The sequence below is a fragment of the Martes martes genome (assembly GCF_963455335.1).
Source record: "Martes martes genome assembly, chromosome: 8".
Taxonomy (NCBI): Eukaryota; Metazoa; Chordata; class Mammalia; order Carnivora; family Mustelidae; genus Martes; species Martes martes.
In genome coordinates, this window is record NC_137895.1 from 89,937,455 (window position 1) to 89,954,786 (window position 17,332).

Genomic DNA, 17,332 nt, shown 5'->3' on the forward strand with positions numbered 1-17,332 from the left:
GACACAGGAATCAATTTGAAGGCCTTTTAAATGATCCAAGGTTGAAAAATTTATGCAAAAAATAAAGAACATAGTATTGTATTATAACTCAAAGTATAAAATAAATATCAAGTCCATAATACATAATGATTTAAGAAATAAATAAATCAGAGAGGGGAGATACATTTTCTGTACAGAAGAATTCTCAATAATTTATGTAAATACTTTTCAACCTCAAGAAAGTAGAACTTGACCCCTTGAGTATGAGATGATCTTAGTCAATTGTTTGTAAAGAAGATTTTTATGGAAGGTATAACTAGAGGTAATAGAGAAACCTGGAAAACACTACCTCAGCCAGATGACCATTGTTTATATCATCAATGATAAATCATGTTGGTAATATGTACTTGCTGATGTCATGTGGCGAATAGGTCTCTTTACCTCTCTGATTTTTCTCAAAACCCACACTCAGTTTAACAAGGATAAAAGGATCAAACAAAGCCAAATTTAAGGACATTCTGTAAAATACCTCACCAGAGTACCTCAAAACATAAGACCATCCAAAACAAGAAAAGTCTGAGACACTGTCTGAGTCAAAAGATGCCTGGGAGACATGAGAATTAATGCTGTGTCCTGGACAGAATCCTGAGACAATAAAAGGACATTAGAGGAAAAAATGTTTGTGAAATCTGAATTAAGTGTGGAGTTTAGTTAGTAGTAATATACCATTCTTGCTTCCTTTGCTGTGACAAATATTCCATAGTAATGTAAAGTGTTAACAGCATGGGAAACTTAGTAAGGGGTATGTAGGAACTCAATGTACTATCTTTGTAATTTTTCTGTAATATAAAACTATCAGAAAGGAAAAAAGTTTATTTAAATAAAATTAATAAGGGGTGCCTGGCTGGCTAAGTCAGTAGAGCATGCGATTTTGGGGTTGTGAGTTCAAGCTCCATGTTCAGGGTGGGGCTTACTCAATAAACAAACAAACAAACAAACAAATGTAATGAACATATATTTAGGAAGGGGAAATTAGCACCAGGCAGACTATTTTTTTTTTAATTCAGTATAGTCCAACACTTTGAGAGCCCATCCTAACATGCCCAATCTGAAGCATACATTTCTTTTTTTTTTTAAGATTTAATTTATTTATTTGACAGGCAGAGATCACAAGTAGGCAGAGAAGCAGGCAGAGTGAGAGGAGGAAGCAGGCTCCCTGCTGAGCAGAGCCAGATGTGGGGCTCTATCCCAGGACCCTGGGATCATGACCTGAGCCGAAGGCAGAGGCTTTAACCCACTGAGCCACCCAGGTGTCCCTGAAGCATATATTTCTGTTCCTGACACCCAGCAATTATTCTTGGGACTGTCAAAAAACAAAAACAAGACAAAACAAAATCATTTCCTAAAAAATGAAAAATATTTTGCAACTTCCTGTATTCAGAATCAAGTCAGAATTTTTGGAGGATATCTATGTGCTTCTCTGTAATTGCATTAGGCACCCTTTGATTTATTGCCATCTGTGGAATAAATGGTAACTATAACTACTATTTATGCATACAATGTATAGAGGGAAAAATGAAGAGGAAAGAGGATATATGATACAATAAGTAATGAAAATCACTAACTACATTTATTTTTATTTTTAGATTTGATCAGAAATCCATGGCTTGACTTTGTCCAGGTTTACTGGGACATTCTGAGACTCCTAAAATTGGTCTCAATCACTCATGGTAGCTTCTTGTATCCATCAATTTCCAATGTCCAATGTGTCCAATATCATGTTTACTAGCCCTATCATTAGATGTAATACTTAGATCACCTTTAAAAATCCAGAATTTTTCCTTCTCCACGATATAGCAACCTCTCTATTTCCCTTGATATTTAGAGTTAATCATCTCAACCTATTTCATAATCCACTTCTTCACCTAGGGACATTTGGAATCTAAAGTTAGTACACATTTTAGGGGTGCCTGGGTGGCTCAGTCATTTAAGCATCTGCATTTAGCTCAGGTCATGATCTGTGGGTCCTGGGGTCAGGCTCCTTCTCAGCAGAGAGTCTGCTTCTCCCTCTGCCCCTCACCCCCACTCATGCTCTGTCACACTTTCTCTCAAATAAATAAATAAAATCTTAAAAAAAATAAATTAGTACACATTTTAGTTGCTGCTTTTAATTCAACCAAAATACATTATGTCTCTTGGTAGGAATATTTTCCCGATGGGTCCTAAAATGTCTAGAGCCCTAGACATAGGAATCTGATATTTTTAAATGGGTCTTTTGGTATAAATGAGAGGTACCATCCATATCTTTACTTCTTGTTCCTCAAAAGAGTATATTCTGGTTATCATAACTACATTGTGTGCTGGTCTTATAATTAGAGAAAATAATTGGATAATGGTGAATAGCTTGTTAATCTTATAATCATTTTTCTCTTAGCTGAAGAAGTAGTGATAATTCAACAGATGATTCCACTTTATAAAGTTATTTCTTCTGAGTAGTTGGGTACTTGAGAAGACAAGGCATCTGGAAAGCAAGTTTGATTTTTTTTCCTCAGTCAATTTTTCATAGAAAAATTTCAAAGAAGCCATAGATATGTGTTAATGAAGGGTCAACCATGTGGCAGAAGCAGGTATTTTGGTTGTGTGAATAACCTGTTAATAGAAATTGCTTATGATTTCAGGCTCTGTTTCCAGGTCCATTAAAAAAAAATTCTGTGATTATGGAGTACTTTTGGTAATTCCCACTTTATAGTTCAGCTTAAAGGGCCCAGTTAAGTGAGCAGCTCAGGTTCCAGGTTGCCTGGTACTTTATGAGCAGGCATTCAGACTCCACAAGAGCCCTGTTGAAAACCAGACTTTTTCTCAAAATAATATTTGATATTTAGGGAGAAAAAGTTTTGCTTCAAAATGTAAGGTTCTTTTTATTTGAAATCTTACTGGGGCATATCACTGGCTCCACCAGGCATATTGATCTGCAACAAAAAGTAGTCCATTGAACATACTAGACCAGAAGAGCCAAGCAGCAGAGGCGGGACCATGTGATAAGCTTATTTTAAAAAAATCCAGGTAGGTCTAGTGCTTTTTCTTGATAGTTCTTAGTAAAGATCTTAGGAAACAGTTTGCTAGAAAGCTGAAAAGGCCAACAATGAAGGTTCAATGCTTTGTCCTACCTCAAGGGTATATCAATTCCAGCCTCTTGTCATAATTTAGTTAGCAGGGAACTTTTTTTTTTTTCTGATGAAGCAGTTTGAACTTTATTTATAGGTAATGAGAAATCATTTGCCATTTTGAACAAAATAACAATATAATCACAAATAAATAGAGGGATAGAACTGATGGTCAGAAGAGTCATGAAGCTCTTGGAGTAAGGCTCAGAATTGTAATATTTCACATTTTGATTTCTCTCTAAAATTAGTTCTTGGATTTCCAAATTTAATTGAGAACATGTCTATACCTTAAGATAGAGCTTTTATTCCAAACTAGGGTCCATAACTCTTTTTTTAAAAAATTTCAGTTTTCATTATTCCTATATCACTTTGTATGTGATTTACAAAATATACAGTAGGTAAGTTCTTTGATTTTTCTGGTTTTCATGAGCAATTGTCCAACTAAACTGTTGGTGTAAATGTCAATTTGTTCATGAAAACCTCAAGTATGATGGGATAATGTGCATAAGGAAGTGGTTTCTGTAAAATATTTTCCACAGGACCCTGGCTGACAGTACTTGGTGAGTGCAAGTGCCTGTGCTTACCAGATGCTGCCCTTGGACTCCCTAGGCTGCATACTTCTGGAGGATTTAACTCCCAAACTAGTTTGAAAGGATCTTGATCATCTTTCATTTCCATATCATACAGTTCCATTACATTGATAAGATTGGATGTCATAAAAAAGAAACAGCAACTAGTTCAGACTTACTGGGAAAACATTTGGATAACAGAAGGTGGGAAATAAATCCAGCCAAAATTCAGGGGCCTTCTACCTCTACTACTATCCTCTACTAGTGAAATTTCTAGGGTGTGGGACATATCGAGATAGCTCTTCTAAGGTGAAGAATAAGTTGCTGCATCTGGCCCCTTTTAAAACCAAAAAGGAGACACAACACCTAGTGGGCCTTCAGGAATTTTGGAGACAACTTATTTCTCATTTGGTTTTGTTACCCTGGCCTGTTTATGGAGTGACTTAAAAAGCTGCTAGGTTTGGGTGGGCCCCAGGACAGGAGAAGGTTTAGCAAGAGATTCAGGCTGCTTGTGCAGACAGCTCTGCCACTTGGACCACATGGCCCAGCAGATCCAATGATGCTTGAAACGTTAATGGCAGGTAGAGATTCTGTTTGGAGACTTTGGCAGGCCCCCATAGATGAGTCACAGGATAGGCCTTTAGGATTTTGAAGCAAAGCCCTACGATATTCTGCAAATAACTACTTTCCTTTTGAGAAATAGCTCTTGGTCTGTTACTGGACCTGAGTAGAAACTTAACATTTGACAATAAACCCCCAAGTTACCATGCATCCTTAGCTGCCAATCATGAACTGGGGGTTTGATTGACTCAAGAAGCCATAAATTTGGGTGTGCACAGCAGCACTCCATCATCAAATGGAGGTGGTATATATGTGATCAGGCTCAAGGAGACCCTGAAGGCACAAGAAAGTAACCTGAAGTGGCCAAACACTCACGTTCCCCAATCCTGCTACCCTGACTTCCTCTCCCAACCTGCACCTCTGTCTTCATGAGGAGTTCTCTATGATCAACTGGCAAAGGAAATGAAGTCTTGGGCCTGCTTTGCAGATGTTTCTGCATGATTTGCAGGGACCACCTGAAAGTGGATGGCTGTAGTTCTACAGATCCTTTCTGGGATGTTCCTGAGGGACAATGGCAAAGAAAAAACTCCCCAGTGGGCAGAACTTCAAACAGTACCTTTGTTTGCTAACTTTGCTTAGAAGGCAAGATGACCAGGCATGCAATTATACATATTCATGGGCTATGTCCAATGATTTCACTGCACTGTAAGGCACTTGGAAGAAACATGATTGGAAAATTTGTGACTAGGAAATTCTGGGAAAAAATATAAGTTCCTTGTGTGGAGTTCCCCCTAGTGATAGTTAGTTTCCTTTTCCTTTCCTGAATGTAATCAATATGGAGAAGAAAGAAATATTGATGATTAGCAGAACTAGCTACCATATATGGTATTTATACACCATACCTCCATTTCCCATTCTATTTTCCCCTTGGGGAAAGTCCAGACTTCAGAAAAGTATGTTTAGTTACTGACTGGAGAGGCACAAAAACTTGTATCCAAGGGTTTTAAACTCATAATGATTTTGCCTGCATTAATTTCAGTAAATTTCAATGAAGAGACCACTGAGTATCTCCAGAGTGGATTTCCCTAGCTTCATTGTCTGTGGGTTGATATTACCACAGTTTAGAAAATTCTTTGCAATATTTGCTTTGAATATTGCTCCTGCCTTATATTCTCCCACTTATTCTTCTGAGATCCCAACCTACATTCATATTAGAACTGTTTATTATGCCCCACATGTCACTTATCCTCTATGTTTTTATTTTCCGTCTTTATTTTGGGCATTCATTATTATGTACCTGTCTTCCAATTTACAGTTCCAGCTTTCAACTGGTGTTACAATGATTTAATATGTATTTACACTTAGATGTTCTAATAATTCTATTAAGCTCATTGATTCTTTTATATAGGTTTCAAATATCTGTTGCAATTTCCATTTTTAATCATTTTTTGTATTCCTTTGAACATACCATTAATAATAAACATGATCATAATGTCCTAACCCTAATATCTATATCATGTATTTTTCTGTTGTCTTTTATTGGTCTATTCATATTATTTGTCAGACATTGTTTTTAAAAATCCTGTGTGTTTCTGATAAGTTCCTGTTTTCTTTGATACGAAGAATAGCGAGGAGGTTGATCGACTTAATCCAAACAGGAATCATTGCAGTGCATTGAAGCTGGATTTATTTAGATAGACCCAGCCTATCTCTGGATAACTCTTATATGTGATGTGTTACTCTCCAAATATTCCAATTAGTACTCTAAAGTGGGTGTGGGATGCATGTTTTTTTTTTTTTTTAAAGATTTATTTATTTATTTGACAGACAGAGAGATCACAAGTAGGCAGAGAGGCAGGCAGAGAGAGAGGAGGAAGCAGGCTCCCCGCCGAGCAGAGAGCCCGACGCGGGGCTCGATCCCAGGACCCTGAGATCATGACCTGAGCCGAAGGCAGAGGCTTTAACCCACTGAGCCACCCAGGCACCCCTGGGATGCATGTTTTATGAGCACACAGAATCTGTGTGTATATCAGAAATGTAGAGATTAGCTCCTTAGGACTCCCGCTCTAGTCATCTTCAAAATTTGGCAAATAATTTGAGGAAGAAACTTCTGGATTTGCTATATTCATTACCTTGAATAACACACAGCTTTAGAGATTGACATAGGTCTTTAGGAATAAAATTAACTATTTTTTTGAGGTCCTAATTTTTTAAAGTTTACACTCTAATCATAGTGCACTACCAAAAGTGGTTTTGATTTGTCTGACTCACAAAAGGGGTCTTCTACCACTGCCAAATCCAAATACTCATTTTGACCAATGGTTGGATGTAACAAATGATCACTGTGCAAAACACCTGTAGACATTGTTCCCTTCTCTGAAAGCTTCTTTTCTTTCTGGAACTTTAATTTCTCTAGTCCACATTGATTCTGTAGAAATATGTCATCTTTAAAAGTAAGATTTCCATTTGTCTCACAACTTGCTTTTTTCTCAGCTGCCTGTTCTCCTCCTGCAATCTCAGGGGTGCCAACAGAAACACAGTCTAGAAGCTTATATATACTATATATTATATGTAGCATATATATAATATATTATATATTGTTTATATATAAGTTTAATTTTTATTTTTTAAAATTTCAGTGTTCCAGAATTCATTTTTTATGCACCACACCCAGTGCTCCATGCCATACATACCCTTCATAATACCCACCATCAGACTCACCCAACCTCCCACTCTTCTCCCCTCCAAAACACTCAGTTTGTTTCTCAGAGTCCACAATCTCTTACGGTTTGTCTCCCCCTCCAATTTCCCCCAACTCACTTCTCCTCTCCATCTCCCCATGTCTTCTGTGTTATTCCTTATGCTCCACAAATAAGTGAAACCATATGTTATTTGACTCTCTCTGCTTGACTTATTTCACTCAGCATAATCTCCTCCAGTCCCATCCATGTTGATATAAAAGTTGGGTGTTTATCCTTTCTGATGGAGGCATAATTCTCCATTGTAAATATGGATCATATCTTCTTTATCCATTCATCCACTGAAGGGCATCTTTGTTCTTTCCACAGTTTGGCGACTGTAGCCATTGCTGCTGTGAACATTGTGGTACAGATGGCCCTTCTTATAACTACATCAGTATCTGTGGGGTAAATACCCAGTAGTGCAATTGCAGGGTCATAGGGAAGCTCTATTTTTAATTTCTTAAGGAATCTCCACACTGTTTTCCAAAGTGGCTGCACCAGCTTGCATTCCCACCAACAGAGCAAGAAGATTCCCCTTTCTCCATATCCTCTCCAATGCATGTTCTTTACTGTCTTGTTAATTTTGGCCATTCTAACTGGTGTAATGTGGTATCTCAATGTGGTTTTGATTTGAATCTCCCTGATGGCTAGTGATGATGAACATATTTCATGTGTCTGTTAGCTATTTGTATGTCTTCTTTAGAGAAGTGTCTGTTCATGTCTTCTGCCCATTTTTGGACATGATTATCAGTTTTGTTTGTCTTGAGTTGGAGTTCTTTATAGATCTTGGATATCAGTCCTTTGTCTGCTGTGTCGTTTGAGAATATCTTCTCCCATTCTGTGGGTTGCCTCTTTGTTTTCTTGACTGTTTCCTTTGCTGTGCAGGAGCTTTTGATCTTGATGAAGTCCCAAAGGTTCATTTTCACTTTTGTTTCCTTTGCCTTTGGAGACATATCTTGAAAGAATTTCTGTGGACAATGTCGAAGAGGTTACTGCCTATGTTCTCTTCTAGGATTCTGATAGATTCCTGCCTCACGTTGAGGTCTTTTATCCATTTCGAGTTTATCTTTGTGTATGGTGTAAGAGAATGGTCGAGTTTCATTCTTCTATACATAGCTGTTCAATTATCCCAGCACCATTTATTGAAGAGACTATTTTTTTTCCACTGCATTTTTTTTTCCTGCTTTATCGAAGATTATTTGACCATAAAGTTGAGGGTCCATATCTGGGCTCTCTACTCTGTTCCACTGGTTTATGTATCTGTTTTTCTGCCAGTACCATGCTGTCTTGGTGATCACAGCTTTGTAGTAAAGCTTGAAGTCAGGCAACGTGATGCCCACAGTTTTCTTTTTCTTTTTCAACATTTCCTTAACAATTCAGGGTCTTTTCTGGTTCCATACAAATTTTAGGATTGTTTGTTCCAGCTCTTTGAAAAATGCCGGTGGAATTTTGATCAGGATGGCATTGAAAGTATAGATTGTTCTAGGCAGTATAGAGATTTTAACAATGTTTATTCTTCCGATCCAAGAGCATGGAATGCTCTTCCATCTTTTTGTGTCTTCTTCAATTTCTTTTATGAGTGTTCTGTTTCTTTGAGTACAGATTCTTTACCTCTTTGGTTAGGTTTATTCCCAGTTATCTTATGGTTCTTGGTACTGTAGTAAATGGAATCAGTTCTCTAATTTCCCTTTCTATATTTTCATTGCTGGTGTATAAGAAAGCAACTGATTTCTGTACATTGACTTTGTATCCTGCCACATTGCTGAATTGCTGTGTGAATTCTAGTAGTTTGGGGGTGGAGTTTGGGTTTTCCATATAAAGTATCATGTCGTCTGCAAAGAGAGAGAGTTTGACTTCTTTATTGCCAATTTGAATATCTTTTATTTCTCTTTGTTGTCTGATTTCTTTGCTAGGACTTCTAATATTATGTTGAACAAGAGTGGTGAGAGTGGGCATCCTTGTTTGTTCCTGATCTCAAAGGAAAGGCTGTCAACTTTTCCCCATTGAGGATGATATTTGCTCTGCATTTTTCATAGATAGATTTTATGAAGTTGAGGAATGTTACCTCTATCCCCATACTTTGAATCGTTTTAATCAGGAAGGGATGCTGGATCTTTTCAAATGCTTTTTCTGCATCAATTGAGAGGACCATGTGGTTCTTCTCTCTTCTCTTTTTGATTCGTTCTATCACATTGGTTGATTTGCGAATGTTGAACCACCTTGCATCCTGTGGATAAATCCCACATGTTCATGGTGGATAATCTTTTTACTGTACTGTTGGATCCTATTAGCTAGGATCTTATTGAGAATGTTGGCATCCATATTCATCAGGGATATTGGTCTGAAATTCTCCTTTTTTGGTGGGGTCTTTGCCTAGTTTGGGGATCAGGGTAATGCTGGCTTCATAAAATGAGTCTGGAAGTTTTCCTTCTGTTTCAACTTTTTGAAACAGCTTCAGGAGAGTAGGTATTATTTCTTCTTTTGATGTTTGGTAGAATTCTTCAGGGAATCCGTCAGGTCCTGGGCTCTTGTTTTTTGGGAAGTTTTTGATCACCTCTTCAATCTCTTTATTAGATATTGGTCCATTCAGTGTGTCAATTTCTTCCTGATTCAGTTTGGAAGTTTATAGACTTCCAGAAATGCATCCATTTCTTCTAGGTTGCTCAACTTATTGGCATATAACTGTTGAGAATATTTTTTGATGATTGTTTCTATTTCCTTGGTGTTAGTCATGATCTTTCCATTTTCATTCATAATTTTATTAATTTGGGTCCTCTCTCTTTTCTTTTGGATTAGTGTGGCCAATGGTTTATCGATCTTATTGATTCATTCAAAAAACTAGCTTCTAGTTTTGTTGAAGTGTTCTACTGTATCTCTAGTTTCTATCTCACTGATCGCGTTCTAATCTTGATTATTTCCCTTCTTGTGTGTGGGCTTAATTTGTTGTTAATTCTCCAGGTCTTTAACGTGTAAAGAGAGCTAGTGTATTCTGGATTGTTCAATTTTTTTTTTTTTTTTTTTTTTTTTTTTGAGTGAGGCTTGGATGGCTATGTCTTTCCCTCTTAGGACCGCCTTTGCCATATCCCATAGGTTTTGGACTGAAGTATCTTCATTCTCATTGGTTTCCATGAGTAGTTTAAGTTCTTCTTTGCTTTCCTGATTGATCCAAACATTCTTAAGCAGGTTAGTCTTTAGCTTCCAAGTGTTTGAATTCTTCCAAACTTTTTCTTGTGGTTGAGTTCCAGTTTCAAAGCATTGTGGTCTGTGAATATGCAGGTAATCTCAATCTTTTAGGATCGGTTGAGTCCTGATTTGTGACCCAGTATGTGGTCTATCTGGAGAAAGTTCCATGTGCACTCGAGAAGAATGAGTATTCTGTTGTTTTAGGGTGGAATGTTCTGTATATATCTATGAGGTCCATCTGCTTTAATGTGTCATTCAATGCTCTTGTTTCTTTATTGATTTTCTGCTTGGATGATCTGTCTATTACTGAGAGTGGTGTGTTAAGATCCCCTACTATTAATGTATTCATATCAATATGACTCTATCTTGATTAACAGTTGTCTTATGTAGTTGGTTGCTCCCATATTGGGGGCATAGATATTTACAATTGTTAGATCTTCTTGGTGGATAGGCCCTTCAGGAATGATGTAGTGTCCTTCTTTACCTCTGACTGCAGTCTTTAGTTTAAAATATCATTTATCTGATATAAGAATCACTACCTCAGCTTTCTTTTGAGGCTTGTTGGCATGAAGATGCTTCTCCATCCCTTCACTTTCAGTCTAGATGTATCCTTGGCTTCAAAATGGGTCTCTTGTAGACAACATATGGACAGATCCTTTCATTTTATCCAATATGCAACCCTGTACTATTATATGGGAGCATTTAGGCTGTTCATGTTGAAAGTGATTATTGAGAGATACATTTTTATTGACATCATGTTGCCTGTGAAGTCCTTGTTTCTACAGATTGTCTCCATAAATTTCTGTTCTATGACTCTCTTGGGTTCTTTCTTCTTTTATAGAACCCCCCTTTATATTCTTTGTAGTGTCAGCTTGGTGGTCACACACTCTTTTTTTTTCATGAGTTTCATAACTGTGCATAGCCAGCTAGGCTTATTTCTTAAAATTTTGGGGGAGTGCTTGGGTGGCTAGTTTGTGAGCATCCAACCCTTGATTTCACCTCAGGTCGTGATCTCAGGGTCATGGGATGGAGTCCCAGATTGGATGCTGCACTCAATGTGGGATTTGCTTTGTATTCCCTCTCTCTTGCCCTCTACCCTCCCCTTGTTTGTGTGCACATCTTCTAAATAAGTAAATAAATAAATACTCTTAAAAAGAACAAAATAAATTAAACTTTTTAAATTCAGTATCCCTCATAATAGATTGCTTCCTCTATCAAACTCTTACAAAGTATTCCATCCTTTGCTGTTTTCAAAGCCCATGTGAAGAAGTTATATCAATACCTAAAAAGTGAAAAGAAAATTCTTGTTAGTTTAGTATTTGAATTTTAGACACTTTTTAAAAAATTATCTATTTCTTTTGTTTGTTTGTTTTTTGTTTGTTTTTTGAGAACTGGGGTGGTTAAATTTAATGACAAAATATATTTAAGTTACTCTTTCATCCAAAGAACATATACACACATACACATTTTTGAGAGAGATATATATGAAAAAAGATATTCTATTCCAAAAAAGATACAATAGGTCAAGAATTTTTATGTATACCCAGAAGGTTTGCCTTTTCCCAAAATGTAGTATGTATCACAGTTTGGGACACCAAAGTTTGAACAAGTTTTCCATGAAAATCAGTTTTCTTTAGTTTTACTTAAGGCAGAAAGACAAGGAAGAGGGGCCATCTCAAAACAACACAAATAAAACATCAGGAGTACATAATACTACACAAGACAGCATGATATACAACTTTGATTCTAGAAACAGAATACCTAAACTCAAATTTTCTTTTTTAATTTCTTTTCAGTGTAACAGAATTCATTGTTTATGCACCACACCCAGTGCTCCATGCAATATGTGCCTTCCATAATACCCACCACCTGGCTCCCCCAACCTCCCACACCCGCCCCTTCAAAACCCTCAGATTGTTTTTCAGAGTCCATAGTCTCTCATGGTTCATCTCCCCTTCCAGTTTCCCTCAACTCCCTTCTCTCCATTTCCCCAAGTCCTCCATGTTATTTGTTATGCTCCACAAATAAGTGAAACCATATGATAATTGACTCTCTCTGCTTGACTTAGTTCACTCAGCATAATCTCTTCCAATCCTGTCCATGTTGATACAATAGTTGGGTATTCATCCTTTCTGATGGAGGCATAATACTCCATAGTGTATATGGACCACATCTTCCTTATCCATTCATCCGTTGAAGGGCATCTTGGTTCTTTCCACAGTTTGGCGACCATGACCATTGCTGCTATAAACATTGGGGTACAGATGATAGAGAGAAAGGATCAAGAGGAAGCCTGGAACAAACAGCTTAGAAGCCACGAAAACAGAATTAGGGAAATAAATGATGCCATGAAACGTTCCAAAATCAGAATTATTGGAATCCCTGAAGGGGAGGAGAAAGAAACAAGTCTAGAAGATATAGTGGAACAGATTCTCCATGAAAATTTTCCCAATCTAACGAATGGAACCGCCGTTCATGTACTAGAGGCAGAATGGTCTCCCCCCAAGATTATAGAATCTAAAAGTCCTCAAGACACCTGATAGTAAAAATGAGGATTCATGATTGTAGACAGATTCTCTTGAAGGCAGCTAGGACAAAGAATCTCCTTACATACAGAGGAAAGCCCATCAGAATAATGTCAGACCTGTCCACAGAAACCTGGCAAGCCAGAAAGGGCTGGCAAGACATATTCAGGACACTAAATGAGAAGAACATGCAGCCAAGAATACTTTATCCAGCAATACTGACATTCAAAATGGATGGAGAGATAAAGAGTTTCCAAGACCGGCAAGGCTTAAAAGACTATGCGACCACCAAGCTGACACTGCAGGAAATATTAAGGGGGGTTCTATAGAAGAGGAAAAATCCTAAGAATATCACTGAACAGAAATATGGAGACAATCGACAGAAAGACTTCAAAGGTAACACAATGTCAATAAAAACGTATCTCTCAATAATCACTCAATGTGAATGGTCTAAATGCGCCCATAAAATGACACAGGGTTGCAAATTGGATAAAACGACAGGATCCACCCACATGTTGTCTACAAGAGACCCATTTTGAACCTAAGGATACACCCAGACTGAAAGTGAAGGGATGGAGAAGCATCTTTCATGCCAGTGGGCCTCAAAAGAAGGCTGGGGTAGCAATTCTCATATCAGATAAATTAGATTTTAAACTAAAGACTGTAGTCAGAGATACAGAAGGACACTACATCATTCTTAAAGGGACTATCCACCAAGATGATCTAACAATTGTAAATATCTATGCCCTCAATATGGGAGCAGCCAATTACATAAGAAAACTATTAATCAAGATAAAGAGTCATGTTGATATGAATACATTAATAGTAGGAGATCTTAACACACCTCTCTCAGTAATAGACAGATCATCAAAGCAGAAAATCAATAAAGAAACAAGAGCATTGAATGACACATTGGACCAGATGGACCTCATAGATATATACAGAACATTCCACCCTAAAACAACAGAATACTCATTCTTCTCGAGTGCACATGGAACTTTCTCCAGATAGACCACATACTGGGTCACAAATCAGGACTCAACCGATACCAAAAGACTGAGATTAGTCCCTGCATATTCTCAGATCACAATGCTTTGAAACTGGAGCTCAATCACAAGGAAAAGTTCAGAAGGAATTCAAACACCTGGAAGCTAAAGACCACTTTGCTTAAGAATACTTGGATCAACCAGGAGATCAAAGAAGAACTTAAACAATTCATGGAAACCAGTGAGAATGAAGACACTTCGGTCCAAAACCTATGGGATATGGTAAAATTATCTATTTCATCCACGGAATGGACGTTCAGTGAAAATAGGGGCTCTAAGTAGTTCAACATGTTATTTCCAAAGCCTAGCACACTAAATGGTCCATCATGGTGCTCAATAATATGTGGTTACTGGTGGTTCATTTTAATTGCCATCTTCAATTCAATCTGTAATAATTATTTCAGTTTTTTGTTTTTAATAACTATTACATATTATTCATCATAATTTAACATAGTTCAGTATAGTTTAACTCTGTATATCTTCACCAATCTATCTAGCACCTATCATTTATCTAGCTGTTTTTGTAATTATATTTTGCTTATTTCATCTATTCCCGGTAGGTATCTGTGTTTTCTCCTTTCCACTGCTTATTTACTCTACTGCAGCATACTGCACTTCCACATTTTTTTTTTAAGATTTTATTTGTTTATTTGACAAACAGAGATCACAAGTAGGCAGAGAGACAGGCGGTGGGGGGCAGGCTCCCCACTGAACAGACAGTCCGATGTGGGGCTTGATCCCAGGACCCTGAGATCATGACCTGAGGCAAAGGCAGAGGTTTTAACCCACTGAGCCACCCATAATACATCAAAATGTGGGGATTTTTTAACTCATTTGACTTGTGATTCTATTTTAGTTTATATCTTTTCATAACTTTCTTTTATTATCAATCTTTAATTTTTTTTCTTATGTTCTTGTTTCCTTTTACTTTTTAGTATTATTGTCAAGATTAGATTGTTCTTTGTTGCATGGCTTTATATTTACCTTTTAAGTTAACCCTATGTGTAAGTGTGTTTTAAGATATTGAACTTGCCAAGCAGTCTTTCAAACTTTATTCTGGATTCACGAGTTTTCAGAAGTAGTTTTTCCTTTTTTTCTCTCTTTTCCTTGTTTCTTTTCTTTTAAAATTTCTTTTTTTCTTATTCTCTCTTTTCTCTTCTTTCCTGTCCCTTTTTTCCCCTTTATTTTCTGACTGTGTAGGCTGATAGCTATTTTACATATTTTTTCTTTTTCTTTCATTTTTATTATGATCTCCCTTAAATTTTGCCCTTTCCTTGTATATTCCTAATAATATTTTATTGTCTAGATGTACCAAATATTTATTTATCCATACACCTATTGGAGGACATCTTGATTTTTTTCTAAATTGTAGCAATTATGAATTAAGCTGCTCTAAACATCTGTGTGCAGCTTTTTGTGTAGTCATAAATTTTCAACTCCTTTGGGTAAATACCAAGGAGCACAATTGTTGACCTTATGGGAAGAGTACTTAGTTTGTATGAAACTGACAAACTGTCTTTCAAAGTGGCTGTCCCATTTTTGTATTCCTACCAGCAACGAATGACAATTATTGTTGCTTCACATTCTCACCAGCGTTTGGTAGTATTATTGCTTTGTATTTCCTCCTCCTCCTCCTCCTCCTCCTCCTCCTCCTCCTCCTCCTCCTTCTTCTTCTTCCTCTTCTTCTTCTTCTTATTCACAGGTCACTACCCATAAAAGGCAGTATGTTTTATACAGTTCCCATTATTACTTTTGTGAATGACTTATTCTACTATGCCTTCTGCTTGTTTATTTGATCATCTGAATTTAAAAGAATCAGTAAAAAAAAAAAAAGACTTATCAACGTACTGTATGCCCAACATTTTTCTCAAAAAAAAAAAAGCTTGTGAATGTGTGTGCTAAACATATCAAAATCCAATAACCCAACACCACCACTGCTTTCCATACAAAATGCCCTCCTTTTGCATTTTCTTTTAAAAGTGTGAATGTACCTATCTGTTGGGAATATATGAGTATGTTCTAAAACATCATTCTGATTATTTCACGCATCAAAACTTATGGGGATAGAAAAATGGCTGTGAATTTTCTTGTGCCCCAGCCCCCACCAAATAAATAAATAAATAAGCATCCTATTCTCTAGATAGCTGTGTTTTTCCTCCTCATGGATTATTTTGAGGTATTCTTTCTTTTTTCTGCATTTTGAATATGAATAGTTGTGTGTGTGTATGGTTTTTTGTTTTTGTTTTTGCTTTTGTTTTATGTGTTCTGTTTGGTGTTCTTTAATTTTCCATTTCTGGTTCTGTCATTAACTTTGAAAAGTTCTACAGCCACTGTTTCTTCAATTTTTTTTTCTCTTTTCCCTTTTCTTCTTCCGGTATTCCAATAATGTATATGTATATGTTACAAGTTGAGATGGTCCCATAATTCCTGGATGCTGTGCTCTATTAAATTTTTCTCTTTTTTTTTTTTCTCTTTGCATTTCAGTTTGTAAGTTTCTCTTGAGCTATCTTCAGGGATCATTGATTCCTTCCCCTGACTTGTTCAATATACTAATGTGCCCATTAAAGATATTCTTTACTTCAGTTACAATGTTTCTGACTTCTAGCATCCCTTTTGATCCTTTTTACAGTTGGTATTTCCCCACTTATATTAGTCATCTGCTATTGCAGGTTACTTTTTACTTTAGAGCCCTTACTGTATTAATCATAACTATTTTCAATTCCATGTTAGATATCTCCAACATCTATGTTCTATCTGCTCTGATTCTGTTGCTAGCTCTGTGTCTTCAGATAGCAGGGTTTTTTTTCTTCCTCTTTTTACACTTGGTAATTTTTTGTTGAAAGCAGAACAGGTTGTATTAAATAATAGGAACTGATGTATAAAGGCTATTAGTTTGGAGATTTATGATAGTCTTGCTAGGATGTGTTTAATATTTGATGTGGCTGAAGCTCTAGGTACTTCTGGGGAAGTAGTCATGCCTTCTGGTGTCCTTGTTTTTTATTTCCTCTTTTAACTCCAAGCTTCTGTAAGTATTTTCCTCTCAGAAAGAAAAGGGCTCTACTGCTTAAATTCACCATATTATACTGTATATTGTGTGGTGGTAGTTGTGGCAAAAGGCAAAATGTGTTCTGTAATTATACATATATACATACACATATACACACACACTATCTCATATAATTATGGAGCTGACTACATAATAAATTGTTCTGAGGCTTGTGATGTGCCCAGATCATGTAATTTATGTGTTGACTCTCACCTCTATGATGGACACTGATTTTTGATGAGTGTATGGAAGACTTTTTCACTATGTAAGAGATTAATTCTTTGCTCAGTATTTTAAAGAAATCAGGGAGCAGCAACAGAAGGAATAAAGCAGTCTTGGATAAAGGCCTTTGCTTCCTCATAGTCCGTATTTCTGATTTTGAAATACAATGCTGTTTTAGAGTGTGTTCTTCATATTAATTTAAAGTGTGATTTTTAAGGGCAGTTCAAAAGGTGACTATACTAACATTTTTCAATGTGCAGAGAGACTTCATGGAACTGTCTTTACAGAATAATAAA